Raw genomic sequence first — 19,512 nt, 5'->3', positions numbered from 1 at the left:
GTGAACAGCCAAGATAAAAACATCTATACAAAACATCACAGTTAAAAATAAAGTTAAAATAATTTATAAATTTGGCCCATAATTTAAAACTGTGTTTAGTTCTCTCTTATTATTTGGTATTGATTGACTCATTTGTTATTCAGTCTTGTTTTGAACTGACCAACCACCGGGTTTTTTAATGTCTTGTTATCCACTCGGGAAGCATTTTATACTCAAGGGTCAGGACAGAACCCCAGCTTTCTGGTTCCCCCCCCCCAAGAATTGGTCAGTACCCTGTGAACTGCTAAGCTGTTTAACAGTGGACTCTTTGTGGAATTCTTTATAATTCCCCACACACAATTTGTAAAATTATGCAACGTTTTAGGTTTCTTTAAACCTGCATAAGCTCTCTCTTTTCGAAGTCTAAGCAAGAACACTCATAATCCAAATATCATGTCACTCTTCATGTAGACCCTGACTGCTTGTGGGCTTCTCAAAATCATCTTGTTGGACTAATGTGAAGAACAGATGTTCGATTTATCAACCTTTATCAGAGTCTATTGTAGCAAAACTCCTGTTTTCCTGTTAAGAAGTGAAATATGCTTGCACAAAACTCCTGCATTGTCAGGGCTCATTAGCAAGAAGCAATCAAGTGTCATTTCTTTTTTTTTTAAGACAGTCATTTCTTTACTTGGCACAGGTATTTCCTGCCACATCTGCCACTTCCTCATAATTGGAGGTTCAATACTGCCATCTGCCAGCTGAAGAGAAGGATATATATTTTCTGTGCAAAGCACAAGCCTCAGTTTCGTTGTTGATTTCAGCTAATCGAATCTGAAAAATAAGGGTGTGTTTTTTTTTAATCATGTAATTACATAGCTGCCCTGTACCCTGAGGCAACAGTAATAAGAACAGTGCAACAAATTGAACCAGTGGGACAGTTGAAGGCCCGTCTGCCTGTGAAGCAGTTTTGCATTGTAACCACATTTTCTAAATGATACTGTCCAGAATCAAATTGGATGGTGCTGCTGGTTAATTCTGGTAAAGCGTGCACTTTACATCAGTAGCCATAACCATGAGCCACAGTGCCACTGTGGTTAGAATGCAGTATTGCAGGCTCACCGCCAGGAGTTTGATCCTAACCGGCTCAAAGTTGACTCAGCCTTCCATCCTTCTGAGTCAGTAAAATGAGGACCCAGATTGTTGGGGGCAATATACCAATTCTGTAAACCACTTAGTGAGTACTGTAAAGCACTGTGAAGCAGTATATAAGTCTAAGTGCTATTGCTGTTGCTCTTCAAAGCTGAGAATACACATTGGACCAAGCTGTGGTTTCATTTAATCATGATTTATTGAATTAATAATGGTGGTTGATTTCACACAATTCACCATAAATCTACAACATTTACAAAATACAATGGACAGTTTCACCTAATATTTTAAGCCACAATGAAACAATACTATATAATTTAGTGTAAATCTGGTAGCAAGGAACAAAACATACTAAAAGATTCACCAGCTGCTATTATGAACACTGTAAAGTATAATACCTAGGACCTCAGGAGAATATTCCTGTCTTTTTTTTTTCTTTTTTTTTTTGCATGCTGCATGAAAAGCATCCATCCCAAGCATAACCTCTAAGTCAACAACAGAGCACAAAATTGTGCAAACATGTTGGGCAAATATGCCTTCTATGGCATTCTACAGATTCTTCCCCTGCTTTTTTTGATCGGCAAAATCCAACTTTCCTCAGCTTATATAAAGCAGGTACCTGGTTAAATAATAAATCAGAAACTACCATGTTAGGGGAGCCTAGAGTTCAAGTTTCCAAATGATACTTCAGGGCAGTGGTGGAATTCAATTTTTTTTTACTACTGGTTCTGTGGGCATGGCTTGGTAGGCATGGTGTGGCTTGGTGGGTGTGGCTTGGGAATGGCAGGGGAAGGATACTGCAAAATCTCCATTCCCACCCCACTCTGGGACCAGCCAGAGGTGGTATTTGCCGGTTCTCCGAACTACTCAAAATTTCCGCTACCAGTTCTCCAGAACCTGTCAGAACTTGCTGAATAGCACCCCTGCTTCGGAGGCAACCTTGTTTAATCATAGCATGAAAGTCAGAGGTGGGTTTCAGCAGGTTCTGACCAGTTTTGGAGAACTGGTAGCGGAAATTTTGGATAGTTCAGAAAACCGGTAGTAAAAATTCTGACTATCGTCTATTCTCTGCCTCCCAAGTCCCAGCTGATCAGGAGGAAATGGGGATTTTGCAGTAACCTTCCCCTGGATTGGGGAGGGAATGGAGATTTTACAGTATCCTTCCCCTGGAGTGGGGTGGGAATGGAGATTTTATAGTATCCTTCCCCTGCCACGCCCACCATGCCATGCCACGCCCACCAAGCCACACTCACAGAACGTGTAGTAAAAATTTTTGAAACCCACTACTGATGAAAGTTATTTGCCAAGCTTGCATCTGTTAAATATGAAAAAGAGAAATTCCTTCAATATACAGAGTCACAGAAGTTATAACTAGCTTATTTGTACAAGATACTAATCTGGGTAGGTTTGGTTTTGGTAGTAGATTTTGTAATTGTAATTCAAAGGAGTGATGTAGCATATACTAATCCAGTCTATTTGATTAGTTTATGGTTTAACATACTATGCAAATACAGATATTGGGTCAATGTAGGTATCTGGTTAAATAATGCAATGGTAGACTGCACAAGAAAAAAACTGCTATTAGAAAGCTGGTATCTCATTGTTGAGACCAGAACTCTGAAGTGAGGATATCTTGCAAGGATCTCTCCCACCATAGGGATGAATCTTTTAAAATTTCAAGTTCCAAATTCTAGCTATCTCTTTGCAACAAACATGCATTCAATCTTTAGAGACCAATAAATAGAACTATATTTGCACAACATACTGAACCACAAAATAGCCATTTTTAACCTAGGCTTCACGTAGACCCAACCCTTATTGTTAGTTTATGGTTCAGGGTATTTTGAAAATTCCACATTGGATCAAGTAGGCCAAGCTTCAGAAAGCCAAACAGAATGCTGCTTCCGTTCAAAATGGTTTTAAGTCAACAGCTCAAATATTTAGTCTGCAATCTGTTATTATTTACTTGGGGATAAACTTTATTAAACTTAAGAGGGTTTATTTCTGACTAGACACACAGCACTGAGAGACAGTATAAGCAAGAGAGCAGGCTGTTTCTTATTAGTTTGGTTAACAGTTAATTATATGCAAGAATGAATTGTTCCTTACTTAACTACTGTATGAGGCTGAAGTAAAAAGGTTGAAAGTAAGAATGGGATTCAGAGTGAGAAGCTTTACCCATTGGTCATATCCAGGGGCTGTTCATTTTTAATTATTTCTTGTTTACACTGTGCTTGAGAGCTAAAGATGATTTATATTTAATGTCAGGTTTTATTTTTAAAAAAAATATTGCTGTTTTTGAAAGCTGTGATCCATTTAAAAAATGTAATTCTGATAGATAGCTGATGCCATCTTCTGTTTTAAAGAAGTACTGCTATAAAGTAAAATGAAGTAGCTGATTATTAAAGAAAGCCATGCCTTACATTGCAAATTCAAAACAATTCAATCTGAGTAATTTGCACAGCCCTAAAAGAATATCTAAACATTTAAATCAAGGGAAACATGATACGATCTCAGCCTGTTGTCCCTCCAGTTGTGGCCCTCTTCCAAAAATGTTTAAATGTAGCCTCAAACCACAAAAAGATTGCATATCGCTCATACATTATAACTCCGTTACAATCTGCAGCAGTGTGTTTTTCAAACTATACAACTTTAAGATCTGTGGATTTTAACTCTCAGAAGTTGAAAGGACTGAATTAAAGTCCCTCCCTGAGGAATTCTGGGAGTTGAAGTCCACACATGCTATGTTTGAAAAACAGTGATTTACAGTAATCAACATTCTCTGACTAGTCACAATTTTTATTGTTGCCAAACTGTACTTTAATGCCAAGGCTTAAGCAGCAGATTAGAAACACACTTGTAACCATTAAGAGTTATTAACTTGTGACTACTGAAGTAATTGTTTGTCATGCTTTGGTCTGTATTGTTATGAGCCGTAGAGACGCAGTGGTTAGAATGCAGTATTGCAGGTTAATTCTGCTGACCGCCGGCAGTTCAATTTTGAACGACTCAAGGTTGACTCAGCCTTCCATCCTTCCAAGGTCAGTAAAATGAGAACTCAAGATTGTTGTGGGCAATATGCTGACTTTGTAAACTGCTTAAAAAGGGCTATAAAGCACTATGAAGTGGTATATAAGTCTAAGTGCTATTGCTATTGTTTTGTTTTGTTAGTCCTTTTAAGCCAGCATTGACTCTTGGCTATCAAATCCTATCAAATCCTGCGAGTCCAGAGATATTTCACGAGAAGAGTTCTCCACTCCTCTACTCACAACAGAATACCTTATGCCTCCAGACTTGAAATTTTCGCCTTAGACAACTTAGAATTACGCTGCCTTTGGTCTGACCTAAGCGTAGTACATAAAATTATCTGCTATAATGTCCTACCTGTCAATGACTGCTTTAACTTCAACCACAACAACACACGAGCACACAACAAATACAAACGTAAGGTAAACCACTCCAAACTCAATTGCAGAAAATATGACTTCAGCAACAGAGTGGTCAATGCCTGAAATGCAATACCAGACTCTGTGGTTTCTTCTCCTAACCCACAAAACTTTAACCTTAGACTGTCCACTGTCAACCTCACCCCATTCCTAAGAGGTCTGTAAGGGGCATGCATAAGCACACCAATGTGCCTACTGTCCCTGTCCTAATGTTCCCTTTTATTCCTATCCATTTCATGTATTCATAATTATGTTTTATACTTATATATGTTATCAAATACATGCTTGACTAAATAAATTAAAAAAAATGAAATTAAAAAAACTGCCCAGACTAATCCATGCAGTTTTCTTGGCAATATCTTTTGGAAGTGGTTTGCCATTGCATTCTTCCTAGGATTGAAAGGGAGTGACTGGCCCAAGGTCACCCAATTAACTTTGTGACTAAGGAGGAATTAGAACTCATTGCCTCTTGGTTTCTAGGCTGATGTCCTAACCAGTACACCAAACTTGTTCTTACATTGTCATGGTAACATGCTCTTAATTCCACTTTATTTTCTTGTACCTACAGTACATCTATTCAGTGGAATTTTCTGAATATTATTCAAGAATATTCCCATAGAAACAGTAATTACTCCAAAATAAGAGGTGGCAGCTGTGGCCAGGTGGGGCTTTCCTGAACCAGGAGGTTTTACTCCTGGTCACTCCTGCTTTAGTTGCCTTCGAATCAGACAGTTGCAACAGGTTGTATATGAGGCTGCATGAAGACCATCCAGAAGCATTAGTTTGTCCAGAATGAAGCAGTTGAGTAATTATGGCTGCAGCTACTTATGCCCATGTGACAGTATCCTATTTGAGATGCATTGGTCCCAATAGGCTTCTGGGTATGATTCAAAGTGCTGGTTATAAACCCTACATGGCATAGGACCAGATTACTTGTGGGACCTCCTCCTGTCCCAAACATTCTCAGGGGAAGTGCATGCTCCAAGTTCCCTCTTTTAAACATTGCTGTCTCAGGCAGGAAACCCTACACCACTTCAGACAAATGGTTATCCAATATCTTCTTAAAAACGCCAAGCATTGGAGCATTCACAACTTCTGGAGGCAAGTTGTTCCACTGATTACCATAATTGTTCTAACTATCAGTAAATTTCTCATTAGTTCTAAGTTTCTTCTCTCCTTGATTAGTTTCCACCCATTGCTTCTTGTCCTACCCTCAGGTGCTTTGAGGAATAGCTTGACTCCCTCTTCTTTTTGGCAGCCCCTGAGCTATTGGAAGACTGCTATCATGTCTCCCCTAGTCCTTGTCATTAAACTAGACATACCAAGTTCCTGCAACCGTTCTTCATATGTTTTAGCCTCCAGCCCCCTAATCATCTTTGTTTTTGCTCTTCTCTGCACTCTTTCTAGAGTCTCAACATCTTTTTTACATCGTGGCGACCAAAAAAATGTTTATTATAATGTTTATCATTTTACATTTTATATATTGTGTTATTTTTGTAAAGATTATGGCTATCTTTTTATTGGCCATTTTTGTTGTGTCTCATCCATAGTCACATTGTTTTGAGTTGGGTAGCATTATAAGCAAAGATAGTAAATCACCTCTCTCATATATTTCCAGTAGGTTTCTGCAACTGAGAATGAACTTGACTCTGACTCTCCCTGGGAACATTCCTAAGGTTATTTTGTTTGTTCCATTGATCAGAGGAGTGTCTGCTGGTGATGGGGTGACATCAGCTGAAAGAGGAGGTCCAACATTTTCAACTCGGGATTTATTTGTGGATTTGTAGCATATTATTTGACAGAAATAAGTATTTCCATAACAACAGCAGAATAAATATCATACACAGACAAATTTCTGAAGTACAATCTGGGAATGTGAGGATTGCAAAAAATGGATAGGTCTACATATCACCTACATTTGCTTGATCTATGTAAAACCTGCATGTACAGGTAGTCCTCAACTTACAACAGTTCATTCAGTGACTGTTCGAAGTTACAACAGCAGTGAAAAAAGTGACTTATGACCAGGGGTGGGCTTCAAAAATTTTAGCAAAGGGTTCTCTCTCCAGTTTATTTATTTATTTATTTTATCGGACTTATATGCCACCCTTTCTCCACAAGGACTCAGGGCGGCTCACAACAATAAGCAGCAACAAGTCCAGATTAAAATTCAAACAATAAAAGAAACTAAAATTCCCATTAAAACCCCATTCAGTCCAGGCCAGCCTGGCGAAACAACCATGTTTTAAGGTCACGGCGGAAAGAGAGAAGGTCAGGGGCCACCCGGAGCTCCAAGGGGAGCTGATTCCAGAGGGTAGGTGCGCCTACAGAGAAGGCTTGCTCTCTAGGGGGCGTCAGCCAGCATTGCTTGGCCGACGGAACCCCAAGTAAGCCCTCTCTATGTGAGCACACCGGGCGATGGGGAGCTGTTGCTGGTCACAGATGATCTGCCAAATACCCTGGGCCTAAGCCATGTAGGGCTTTATAGGTGATCACCAACAACTTGAACCTCACCCGGAGGGCAACCGGTAGCCAATGCAGGTCACGCAGGAGGGGTGTGACATGGGAGCATCAGGACACTCCCATCACTACCCGCGCGGCCACATTCTGCACCAGCTGAAGCCTCTGAGTGGTTTTCAAGGGCAGCCCCATGTAGAGAACGTTGCAATAGTCTATCCAGGAGGTGACAAGTGCATGGGTGACCATGCGTATGACATCTCGGTCCAGGTAGGGGCGCAACTGGCGCACCAGACGAATCTGGGCAAATGCCCCCCTGGTCACGGTCATGACATGGTCTTCTAAATTGCTGGGTGGGCATGGCCTAGTCAGCCTCCTGCACCACGGTGGGGAGGGAGCGTTTTTGCTTTCCTCAGGCTTCAGAGGCTTTCCTTGAGCCTCCGGGAGGGCAAAAACAGCCTCCCCAGGCTCTGGAGGCCCTCTGGAACTTCCCTATTCTGTTCTCAGTTCTCTGGAACTGGCCCTTCCCAAACTTCTGGTAGGCCCATTTTTCGCCCACCCTAAGCCTCCGTGCGTGCCTGGGAAGGGTGGGCCAGCCAGGAGTGGGATTTGGGGGTTCTCTGAACTGCACAGAATCTTAGCTAGAAGTTCTCCCAAACCCCTGAAAACTCTCAGCAGCCCATCCCTGCTTATGACCATTTTTGACAGTTACGACCTTTGCAGCATCTCCGTGATCCTGTGATCGAAATTCAGATGGTTGGCAGCTGGTTCATATTTATGAATGTTACTGTGTCCCAAGGTCATGTGATCACCTTTTGCGACCTTCTGACAAGCAAGCCAATGGGAAAGCCGGATTCCCTTAATGACTGGGTTACTAATTTATCAACTGCAATGATTCACTTAATGGTTGCAAGAAAAGTTATAAAATGGAGGAAAACTCACTTAACAAATGTCTCACTTAACAATAGAAATTTGGGGCTTAATTATGGTCGTAAGTCGAGAACTACCTGTACTGTGATTGAAAATTCGAGAAATAGAAAGGGAACATAAGCTTTTGCATTTAAAGTTAATGGCAATTCAATCTAGATCAGGGGTCTCCAACCCTGGCAACTTTAAGCCTGGAGGACTTCAACTCCTAGAATTCCCCAGCCAGCTTTGCTAGATTTTAGCAAACTGGGTATTAAATTAAATTAAATTCCACTAGCTATTTCAATCAGCAGGAATCAACTCAGTGATCATTATACATGTGAGGTGTCCAAGCCTTGGACATGTTTTTCTGCCATTGACTGCCATTGACTGCTGACCATTCAGTTCTCAAGAGGGAAGGTTGCCCTAACTTTACTTCATTTGTATCAATTAATTTAAATTTTCTTCTCATATTCTTTAGTTTTTTGCATACTGAATCCTGTCAGAATGACACAGTATGCAATGCAGCAAGAAACCAGAATAGAAAGATTATAGTCTTTATGCAGGATTGAATGTAAACATGCAATCTTACAGTTGCAGATGTCAGCAATAGGCATTCGTTGTGCCAGGTTTGTCAATCAGCACACAATATGCATTCAGCAATCATGGTATCGACAAATAATGGCAGATTAGTTTTTGATAAACACACTGCAGGAAAGCCAACTTCTGCCAAATGAAATCATGTCTCAATAAAGAATCAGAGGAGGAGGGAAATTGCTGATAATTCCTCATTTGATTCAAAATGTAAATATAAGACTTGGTTTTATTTTGCTCCTGAGCTCCAAGTGATACAGTTTCATTTTTGAAAACAGGATATTAAAATCTATGGGAGACAATAGATAATATATTTACCCGCTATTTGAAATGTTTATATCCTATCTTTCTGCTATGAATGCAATATGTTCCCCAATAGCCACATTTTTAAATTGTCAATACATTTAGGTATTCCTTATTTAGCAACCACAATTAGCACTCCATTGCTAAGCCCCAGTCACTAAGCATAACAGAACAGAACAGAATAACAGAGTTGGAAGCGACCTTGGAAGTCTTCTAGTCCAACCCCCTGCCTAGGCAGGAAACCCTACAATACTTCAGACAAATGGTTATCCAATATCTTCTTTAAAACTTCCAGTGTTGGAGCATTCACAACCTTTGGAGGCAAGTTGTTCCACTGATTAATTGTTCTAACTGTCAGTAAATTTCTCCTTAGTTCTAAGTTGCTTTTCTCCTTGATTAGTTTCCACCCATTGCTTCTTTTCCTACCCTCAGGTGCTTTGGAGAATAGCTTGACTCCCTCTTCTTTGTGGCAGCCCCTGAGATATTGGAACACTGCTATCATATCTCCTCTAGTCCTTCTTTTCATTAAACTAGACATACCCAGTTCCTGCAACTGTTCTTCATATGGTTTAGCCTCCAGTCCCCTAATCATCTTTGTTGCTCTTCTCTGCACTCTTTCTAGAATCTCAACATCTTTTTTACATCGTAGCGACCAAAACTGGATACAGTATGCCAAGTGTGGCCTTACCAAGGCATTATAAAGTTGTATTAACAGTTCATGTGATCTTGATTCTATCCCTCTGTTTATGCAACCTAGAACTGTGTTGGCTTTTGTTTGGTAGCTGCTGCACACTGCTGGCTCATATATAAATGATTGTCCAGTAGGACTCCAAGATCCCTCTCACAGTTATTACTATTGAGCGATGTACCACATATACTGTACATGTGCATTTTGTTTTTCTTGCCTAAATATAGAACCTTACTTTTTTCACCAATGAATTTCATTTTGTTAGATAGTGCCCGATGTTCAAGTCTGTCAAGAACCTTCTGTATCTTAAGCCTATCTTCTGGAGTGTTGGCTATTCCTGCTAGCTTGGTGTCATCTGCAAATTTGATGAGTTCTCCATCTATCCCCTTGTCCAAATCATTGATGAAGATGTTGAAGAGTACTGGGCCTAAAACAGAGCCTTGGGGTACCCAAAGGTACCCCACTGCATACTTACCTCCATGTAGATACAGTTCCATTGAGGATCACATGTTGAGTGTGGTTGGTCAGCCAGTTACACATTTTTCTATTTTATCTAGTATACTTTATACTTTATCAAATGCTTTACTGAAGTCCAAGTAAATTATATTGACAGCATTCCTTTGGTCCACTAATTTTGTCACTTTGTCAAAAATGCAATAAGATTACTCTGGCATGATCTGTTTTTGACAAACCCATGTTGGTTTTTGGTTATTACTTTGTTTGCTTCTAGGTGTTCGCTGATTCGTTGCTTGATTATCTTTTCCAGAATCTTCCCTGGTATTGAGATCAGGCTGAGATGTCTGTAGTTCCCTGGAAAATCATATGACTGTAATGGATTTACTATGTCACTTCCCAGTTGGTTGTTAAGTGAGTCACCATAACATTAAATGAAACATCTTATGATTACAACTTGCCATTTTACTTCCACATTCTACATTAATTTTGCTTGTTGCAAGCCATTTGTTCAGCAACCATTCAAAATTATAACAGTGCTGAATAAATTGTACTTATAATTGGTCCTTGGAGTTTCACCAATTATAGCATCCTCATGTTTCTTGCTGGCTTCTCACAAAGTCAATGGGGAAGCAGATTAAAAGATGAATGAAGTCCTTGTTTAATAACCCACATGGTCCTTGCTTAAAAACAGCAACTAGGACTACTGGACTTGCCATCACTAAATGAGGCAGTCACATGATATCATGCTTTATGATCACCTCACTTAGTGACATAAATTCCAGTCCAAATTGTTGTTGTAACCCAAGGATTACTTTAAATATAAAAGGTTTAAAGAAGTTAAGTTAGAGTTACATGTATATAAAATTCTAAGTATAATATAACAACAGTAATGCATAGAAGGGATGTGGTGGCTCAGTGGCTAAGATAATAATAATAATAATAATAATAATAATAATAATAATAATAATAATAATAATAACAACAACAACCCCTCCGAGGAGCTCTACCTTGTCGTGGTGGAGGGGCTTGCGTGCTCTAGTGATCCTAAGGGCTATGCTGAACAGGTGCAACCATATCAGACAGACCTTAGGTGAAGGGCCAGACAAAATCTGCTCCACAACCCATTCAAACATGGTGAATACAGAAAAAATGAAATTTATGCCGGCTGAACCGTCGCCCGGATTAACAAGGGTTCCGTTGGATGCTATGGCTCCTGGGCATTCTACGCAAAATTTTACAGGGCTCAACTCCCTCTGCTAGGCAACCAGGGCATGGAGCTGACAAGCTACTGGAAGAAAAACCCAAAAAGCGAAAAATCTGGACCAGGGAAGAAAACACCTCTATTATGGAAGCTTACTATCAGTCTGAGCCAGCAAAACATGGATTTCAAAAAAGAATGTATCAGATTTGGAAGATGAACCATACGGACTGTGACACCAGTGAACAAAGGTTAATGGACCAACGACGTGTAATCCTAAACCACAAATTTTTCACTACAGAAGAATTAATAGCAATAGAAGAGAAAGCAATTAATGGTCTGAGTACAACAACAAAGAAGAGTAACATCAAGAATGATTTCCAGACTCAAAAGCAAATTGAGGAAGAAAGGGAAGAAGAGGATACTGAAATGGATGAAGATAAAGAACAAGGAAGCACTAAAGAACAAACACCAATAGATAGTGCTCAATTAGCTGGAAAAATAAAGCACCAAATGGAAGATGATGAAAGAACACATTTGCCAAAGCTGAACCAAGTGAACTGGAAAGAATTGAGAAATGTACTAAAAAAGGTCAATGAGGCTGTGCAAACTATCCGAACCACTACATTAGCCGAAACTAACCAACTGATGTATGCAGCAGCTGTCATAACCACCAAAGAACTGGGGTTGAAAATACAAAAGAACCAAAGAGGCAAGAAGGGGAAGCCTAAGTGGAAAATTCGGTTAGAATTGAAGATCAAAAAAGTACGTGGAGATTTGAGCAACTTGAAGAACCTAAGGCAAGGTCAGCTAAAGAACAAGCAGGTCAAAAGCAGCCTGGAAGCAAGATACGATCTAAGGAATAAGGAGATTGCAGTAGTAATTGAAGAGCTGAAGCAGAGGGTTGTTGCCATCGCTGAAAAGATTAAAAGGTATGAAAACCGAGTAACTCAGTTCAAGGAAAACTCACAGTTCAGAGCAAATCAGCACCAGTTTTATAAGAATTTAGAAAATGGAAACGGAGTAACAACAAATGAAAAGCCTGATAAAGAGAAAGCTCTGAAATTCTGGAAGAATTTGTGGGAAAACAACAAGAAGCACAACAGAAATGCAAAATGAATCAAACAGGTTGAGGACTCTATTAAAATGCATAAAATGGAAGACGTGAAAATAACAAAAGCAATGATGCAAAGACAGTCAAGAAAAGTGAAGAACTGGAGTGCACCTGGACCGGATGAGCTGCATGGCTTCTGGTTAAAGGCACTTACAAGTCTGCACAAAAGATTGGCAACCCAGATGAACCAGATCCTAAAAACACCTGAAAATGATGGATGGATGACAACTGGAAGGACATTTTTGATCCAAAAAGATAAAGAAAAAGGAAAGGACCCTGGAAACTATAGGCCAATCACCTGCTTGCCAACAACATACAAGCTTCTTACTGGTATCATTGCAAACCAAATCTATGGATACCTGGAAAGAAATAACTTGCTTCCTGTAGAACAGAAAGGATGCTGCAAAAACTCAAGAAGAACAAAAGATCAATTGCTGATCGACAAGCTAATCCTAAAGAACTCAAAGAAAAGACGAACCAACCTGTTCATGGCTTGGATAGACTATAAGAAAGCATTTGATTCAGTTCCCCATAGCTGGATCAAGAAATGCCTGGAAATATTAGGCATCAGCAGCAACATACAAAAATTCATGGAATCTTCAATGAACCTCTGGAAAACAAAACTTATGGCTAATGAAGAAGAACTGGGTGAAGTTGAAATTAAACGAGGCATTTTCCAGGGCGATTCCCTTTCACCCCTACTTTTTATACTCTCAATGCTACCACTGACAATCATTTTGAAGAAGATGAACTGTGGATACGAACTTGCAAAGAAAGGACTGAAAATCTCGCACTTGATGTACATGGATGATTTGAAGCTGTTTGGTAAAACGAAAGCTGAACTGAATTTATTAATTGAAAACACAAAAGAATTCAGCCAAGACATTGGTATGCAGTTTGGAATTGACAAATGTGCAACAATAGCAACCAAAGCAGGCAAGATCATAAAAGAGGATGGAATAGAACTAGAGAATGAAGAAATGATAAAGGCAGTAAAATCAGAAGAAGGCTACAAGTACTTGGGGATTTTAGAAGCCTCTGACTTAATGCATAATAAAGTCAAGGAATTAACTTCAGCCAAGTACATTCGGCGAATTCGTAAGATATTAATGTCCAAATTGAGTGGAGGAAACATCATAAAAGCCATAAATACCTGGGCTATACCTGTGATTAGATACTCTGCAGGAATAATTGACTGGACCCAGATGGAGTTAGACAATTTGGACAGAAAAACAAGGAAGCTTATGACAATGAATCATGCCTTGCACCCTAAAAGTGATGTTGACCGATTATATTTACCAAGAGCAGAGGGTGGTCGAGGACTCCTACAAGTAAAGCAGACTGTGGAAGAAGAAAAATGCAGCTTGAATGATTACATCCAGAAAAGTGAAGAACCAATGATTAAGGAAGTAAATAAAGGAGGCCTTTTAAAGACAACTAAAACAAAAGCAGAATATAAGAAAGAAGTAATTGAGCAGCGAGCTGAAAATTGGAAACACAAAGCTCTGCATGGCCAATGCTTGAAAAGTATTGAAGGCAAAGCTGACCAGAAACTAACTTGGAACTGGTTAAGATCAGGAGTACTGAAAAAAGAAACTGAAAGCTTTATTTTGGCAGCTCAAGAACAAGCCCTAGCCACAAATTGTATGAAGGCAAAAATTCAACATGTTACCACCAACAGCAAATGCCGCCTCTGCAATGAGAAAGATGAGACAGTCGACCACCTGATCAGTGGGTGCAGCAAAATTTCACAAACTGACTACCTACAACGCCATGACCGTGTTGCTAAAATCATTCACTGGAAATTGTGCCAGAAGTTTGGATTTGAGTACAGCAAAAACCACTGGGAACATCAGGTTGAGAAAGTTTTAGAGAATGAGAAACTCAAGATCTTGTGGGACTTTAGGATTCAAACTGACAGGCACTTGGTCCACAACACACCTGACATAACAATAGTTGAAAAGAAAAAAGTATGGTTCATTGACATTGCAATACCTGGTGATGCACGAATTGAAGATAAGCAGCAAGAAAAAATCACAAAATACCGGGACTTACAAATTGAAGTTGAGTGACTGTGGAAAAAGAAATGTGTTGTCCCGATTGTAATTGGAGCCCTCGGAGCAATACCCAAAGGGCTACCCCGCTATTTAGAAATTCTAAATTTGCCGGACTTGAACATTTTGACTCTACAAAAAACCACCTTACTCGGAACAGCTTACATCCTCCGACGATACCTTAACAGTTCCTAGGTCCTTGGTTAGGACTCGAGCTGCTGAGCTATTAACCAGCCTCAAAGGCTGTGAATCTCACTAAAGATTAACGAATAAATAATAATAATAATAATAATAATAATAATAATAATAATAATGTTATTTCTATATCTAGATACTGACTTTGTTCATCAAAAGGTTGGCAGTTCAGCGGTTTGAATCCCTAGTGCCGTGTACTCGTCCCAGCTTCTGCCAACCTAGCAGTTTGAAAGCACGTACAAACCGCAAGTAGAAAAATAGGGACCACCTTTGGTGGGAAAGTAACAGTGTTCTGTGCGCCTTTGGTGTTTAGTCATGCCGGCCACATGATCACGGAGACGTCTTTGTACAGTGCTGGCACTTTGGCTTTGAAATAGAAATGAGCACCACCCACTAGAGTTGGGAACAACTAGCACATATGTGCAAGGGGAACCTTTACCTTTACTCTAATGCATAGAAGGAGCAAATTTACTTTCTAATACACCAGAAAGCAATATAAAAATAAATGAAAAGGACAAAAAAAGAGACTTAAACTACTTATCAGTTCTGAATAATTCAGCAGTAGCTCCAATATGGATAATCAACCCAAATGATGAATGCTGTCTCTGTCCACCCTGATACAGGTCCAAATAATCCACTTCCTTGAGGACACTCTGTAGTTGGTTCTGCACCACAGTCTCAACAACCTTTGCTACAAAGGGGAAGGATGGAGATGGGGTGGAAATCTACCACCTTCAGATTCAGAGACCACCTTTTAAAGGGGGGTAAACCAATGCCTTTTAGAACTGCCGGCATTGATCCTTCCTACAAAGAGTTTTTCATAACCTTCTGGTTCCAGAGAACAATTATCCCTCCAAGTGGCCTAAAGAAACCAGGAGAGACAAGGATCCATACATTAAGGACATTCTAGAGAGCACCGTATCCACTTCCTCAGAGGTAGCAAACTGAAAAGAAACCCAAATGAGACCTACCTGACTTGTATTACCAAGACTTGATCAGGCACTGAACAGGAGCATCCCTCTCTAAAATGTGTTCTCCCAGGTTTTAATTGTGGCAATACTGGCAACACCAGGCAGGGGTGTGTGTGTGTGGTAGTTGTTATTCATGAGTCTCCGGTGGCCTCCAGGGGGTCTGCCCCAGACATTACAGAATGTGAAACCGTCTTCATGAGGTTGGGTCATAAGGATCATTGGGGATTGCTGCTCACTTACCTTCCTCCCTATTGAGTAACCCCATCCCTGCCTGTGCTCCTGGATTCTATGTCTAAGATGGAGATGGAATTCTTCAGGTTTATAATTCTGGGGGATTTCGACCTGCTACCTTTGAACCCAGGGTCTGAGACTACACAGAAAGTCATGGCCATCATGGGAGCCAAAAACCTGGTTCAACTCATCCATGGCCCAACTCACCAGGGGTCACAAACTGGGAGAGGTGTTTGTCTCAGGGCAGTGGCATCATGATCTGATTTGGGGGCAGGGGTGGGTTCTGCTTACCTTTACTACCGATTTGCAATGGGATCATGCGCATGACCTTGCTTCGCTCGTGCACGCGCCTTCTGTGCATGCGCAGATAGCTTCTGATGATGTCAGGGTCAGTGAGTGGAGCCTCCCGCCGGTTTTACTACCGGTTCTATAGAACTGGTCCAAACCGGTGGCAACCCACCAGTTTGGGGAGATGTTAACATCAGTCCTATGCCATGAATGGACCACTCCCTATTGGCCCTAGAGTTCTTAGCAATTGCCCCTCACCACAGCGAGGTGGGGCCTATTAGAATGGCCCAGCCCAGGCACTTTATGGGCCCTATGAAGTTTCAGAGTAATCTTAGGGTTTTCCCTGAAGCTCTGGGACACAGTTCAGCAGCTACTTCTTTGCTGCTTGGAATGAGGAGGTGGTGGGGGTGTTGAACTAAATTGCACCTGGACAGACTCTCTGTGTACATAGATCTCAAGATGAAGGGACACAAGAGATGCCTAGGACGTCATTGGCAGAAGACAAAGAGTGAAGCCGATCAAGTACATATAAGAGCGTATATCAGGACTAACCTTAAGGAAAGAAGAGCAATGAAGTGCAATTACTTCTCCACTCTTATTGCATTGGTGGACAGCAACCCAGCAGCCCTGTTTCAGATGAACAGGTCCCTCCAAGTTAAGAAGGAACATGGGATGATCCTGTTATCTGGGAGGAAATCAAGGTAGTGATCTCAAAGAAGAGGACAGATTTTGTGGCTATGAGCTTGGCCACTTGTATCCTGGACCTGTGTCCCTCCTGGTTAGTTAAAGCCTCCCAGGAGGTGGCATGTGGCAGAGTCCAAGCAGTAGCTAATGCTTCTTTGCATTACCATCTTTCCATCTACCTTGAAGGAGGCATGGTATACCCCCTTCTGAAGAGGCCATCCTTGGACCCAGATGCGTTAGATAAATTTCTTCCAATCTCCAATTTTCCCTTTGGAAGGAAGTTTGTTGAGAGGGTGGTTGGGAGCAGTTTCAGAGAAGCAGATTATCTGGGCCCCTTTTCAACCTAGGTTCAGGCTGGGGATTACATTTGCTGTTGACCTTTGAAGGGCCTGGGGTGGGTGTGATGCAACTGTTCCAGCTCTTCTGGATCTCTCAGTAGCTTTCAGTACCATCCGCCATGGTATCCTTCTGGTCATGTTCTGAGAGTTGGGAGTGGGAGGCACCATTTTGTGGTGATTCTCTTCCTTTTTCTGTGACTGGTTCCAGACTATGTTTGTGGGTGAGGAGAAGTCAAACCCGAGACCCTGCAGGGTGGAATGCCTCAGGGCTTGGTCTTTCTTCTATCCTCTTTAATATCTATATGAAACCACTGGGTGAAGTCATCTGACGGCACAGGGTATGATTTCATCATATGCTAATGATACCCAATTATATACTATATTTCTACCCCAGGCCGAGTAGGTGATGCTGTTATAGTGTGCCCAAGTACCTGTAAAGGTCTGGATAGGGATGATGAACCAACTTTGGCTCAACTTGACAACATGGAGTGGCATTGGGTTTTTGGGCCCACATCCTTTCTTAAATTTATTCTAGACATAAATCAGGGGTGAAATCCAAATTTTTTACTACAGGTTGTGTGGGTGTGGCTTGGTGAACATGGCGTGGTGGGTGTGGCAGGGGAAGGTTACTGCAAAATCTCCATTCCCACCCCACTCCAGGGGAAGGATACTGCAAAATCCCCATTCCCTCCCCACTCCTGGGGGAAGGATATGGAGATTTACAGTATCCTTCCCCTGCCACACCCATCAAGCCACACCCACAGAACCGGTAGTAAAAAAATTTGAAACCCACCACTGGTCCACACACGAGGAGTTATATAGCTTCAGTCTAGACCCAGGGATGTTCTTTCTTTTGAATTCAAAATCATTTCCATATGAATCAGGAAGTGACATTTTAAAACCTTCTTTGAGAGTAGAAGAGGAGTGAAGATAATCAGAATCTGTGATATACATACCTGATTAAAATTCTGGATGTCATATTTTCTGCTCGTTTTGTTTTTGTAGTCATATTGAAAAATACCATTTTTCCACCCATGAAAAAGTAATGCAGAATGAGTGCAAGATGTGTCAGAGTTTCTCTTTTCCTCGTGTGCTGTTTACCACTCCCCTAGTTCACTTTTTATCCCAGTAAATTTGAAGTCAGACAGTGAACCTTGAGAATCTTGGTATTGAAGCTATAGTACCATCTGGTGGTGAGCAAATAAACTGCAGCTTTTTCTGTCGTTCCCCCCCCCACTCCCCAAGGTACATAGAGAGGGGATCAGAGTTAGGATGTTAGGGGTGGGATAAACTATTGTACAAAATTATAACTATAGGCGAAAACATAAAATATTCATATTAGACAGTACACTTATTTCTTTATTTGGATTCTGTGCCGGATCACTGTTACAGAGAAGCACAATAGCATATGCTCTCAGAGCCACCAAACATACATTCTGAAATGCTTGTCCTGTTAGTTCTGGGAGACTCAGAAATCAATAGAATGAGTTAGAATATTCCATTGACTAGTAATTACCATCCCATGCGGGCACACGGGTGCACACACACACGAAAGGAGATAAACTAGACAAAGAGTTCTAGGTTTATTTGAGGCAGTAGCAGCAAATGTATTTATGTCGGGTGAAATCCAGCAGGTTCTGACAGGTTCTGGAGAACCGGTAGTGGAAATTTTGAGTAGTTTGGAGAACCGGCAAATACCACCTCTGGCTGGCCTCAGGGTAGGGTGGGAATGGAGATTCTGAAATTCCCACCCCACTCCAGGGGAAGGATACTGCAAAATCCCCATTTTCTCCCGAGCAGCTGGGACTCGAGAGGCAGAGAATAGATGGGGGCGGTGCCAGTCAGAATTTTTACTACCGGTTTTTTTTTTGTTTGTTTAAATTTGATTTATATGCTGCCCTTCTCCAGAGACTCAGGGCGGCTTACAATGTGCTAAGCAATAGCCTTCATACTTTTGTATATTTATACAAAGTCAGCTTATTGCCCCCACAAACTGGGTCCTCAATTTACCTACCTTAGAAAGGATGGAAGGCTGAGTCAACCGTGAGCCTGGGGAGATTCGAACTTGCAGTAATTGCAGGCAGCTGAATGTTAATAACAGGCTAATAATAACAGTAATTTAATAACTTAATAATTTATTAACTTAACTAAGTTAATAACAGTAGTTCGATTCTCCGAACTATTCAAAATTTCCACTACTGGTTCTCCAGAACTTGTCAGAACCTGCTGAAATCCACCTCTGGTGTGGACCAAGTTGCTAATGTCAGCTTCAATGTTCTTCTGGCTAAAATAATAAGCCACAAAAGGGAAGAGCTTGGAGAATATCCACATGAAAGTTTAAAGGACAAAAATAATGATTTGGTAAACAGTATTAAAAACATATCTTTTACGATAGATATGTTGGATCCAAAACACTTGTCCAATCAGAACTCTAAAAAATGCAGCATAATATTTTATA

This window comes from Pantherophis guttatus, chromosome 1, assembly GCF_059756535.1.
Source record: "Pantherophis guttatus breed Tessera chromosome 1, ASM5975653v1, whole genome shotgun sequence".
NCBI lineage: Eukaryota > Metazoa > Chordata > Lepidosauria > Squamata > Colubridae > Pantherophis > Pantherophis guttatus.
The sequence above is the reverse complement of the archived record's forward strand: the minus strand, read 5'-3'. Positions refer to the sequence as shown.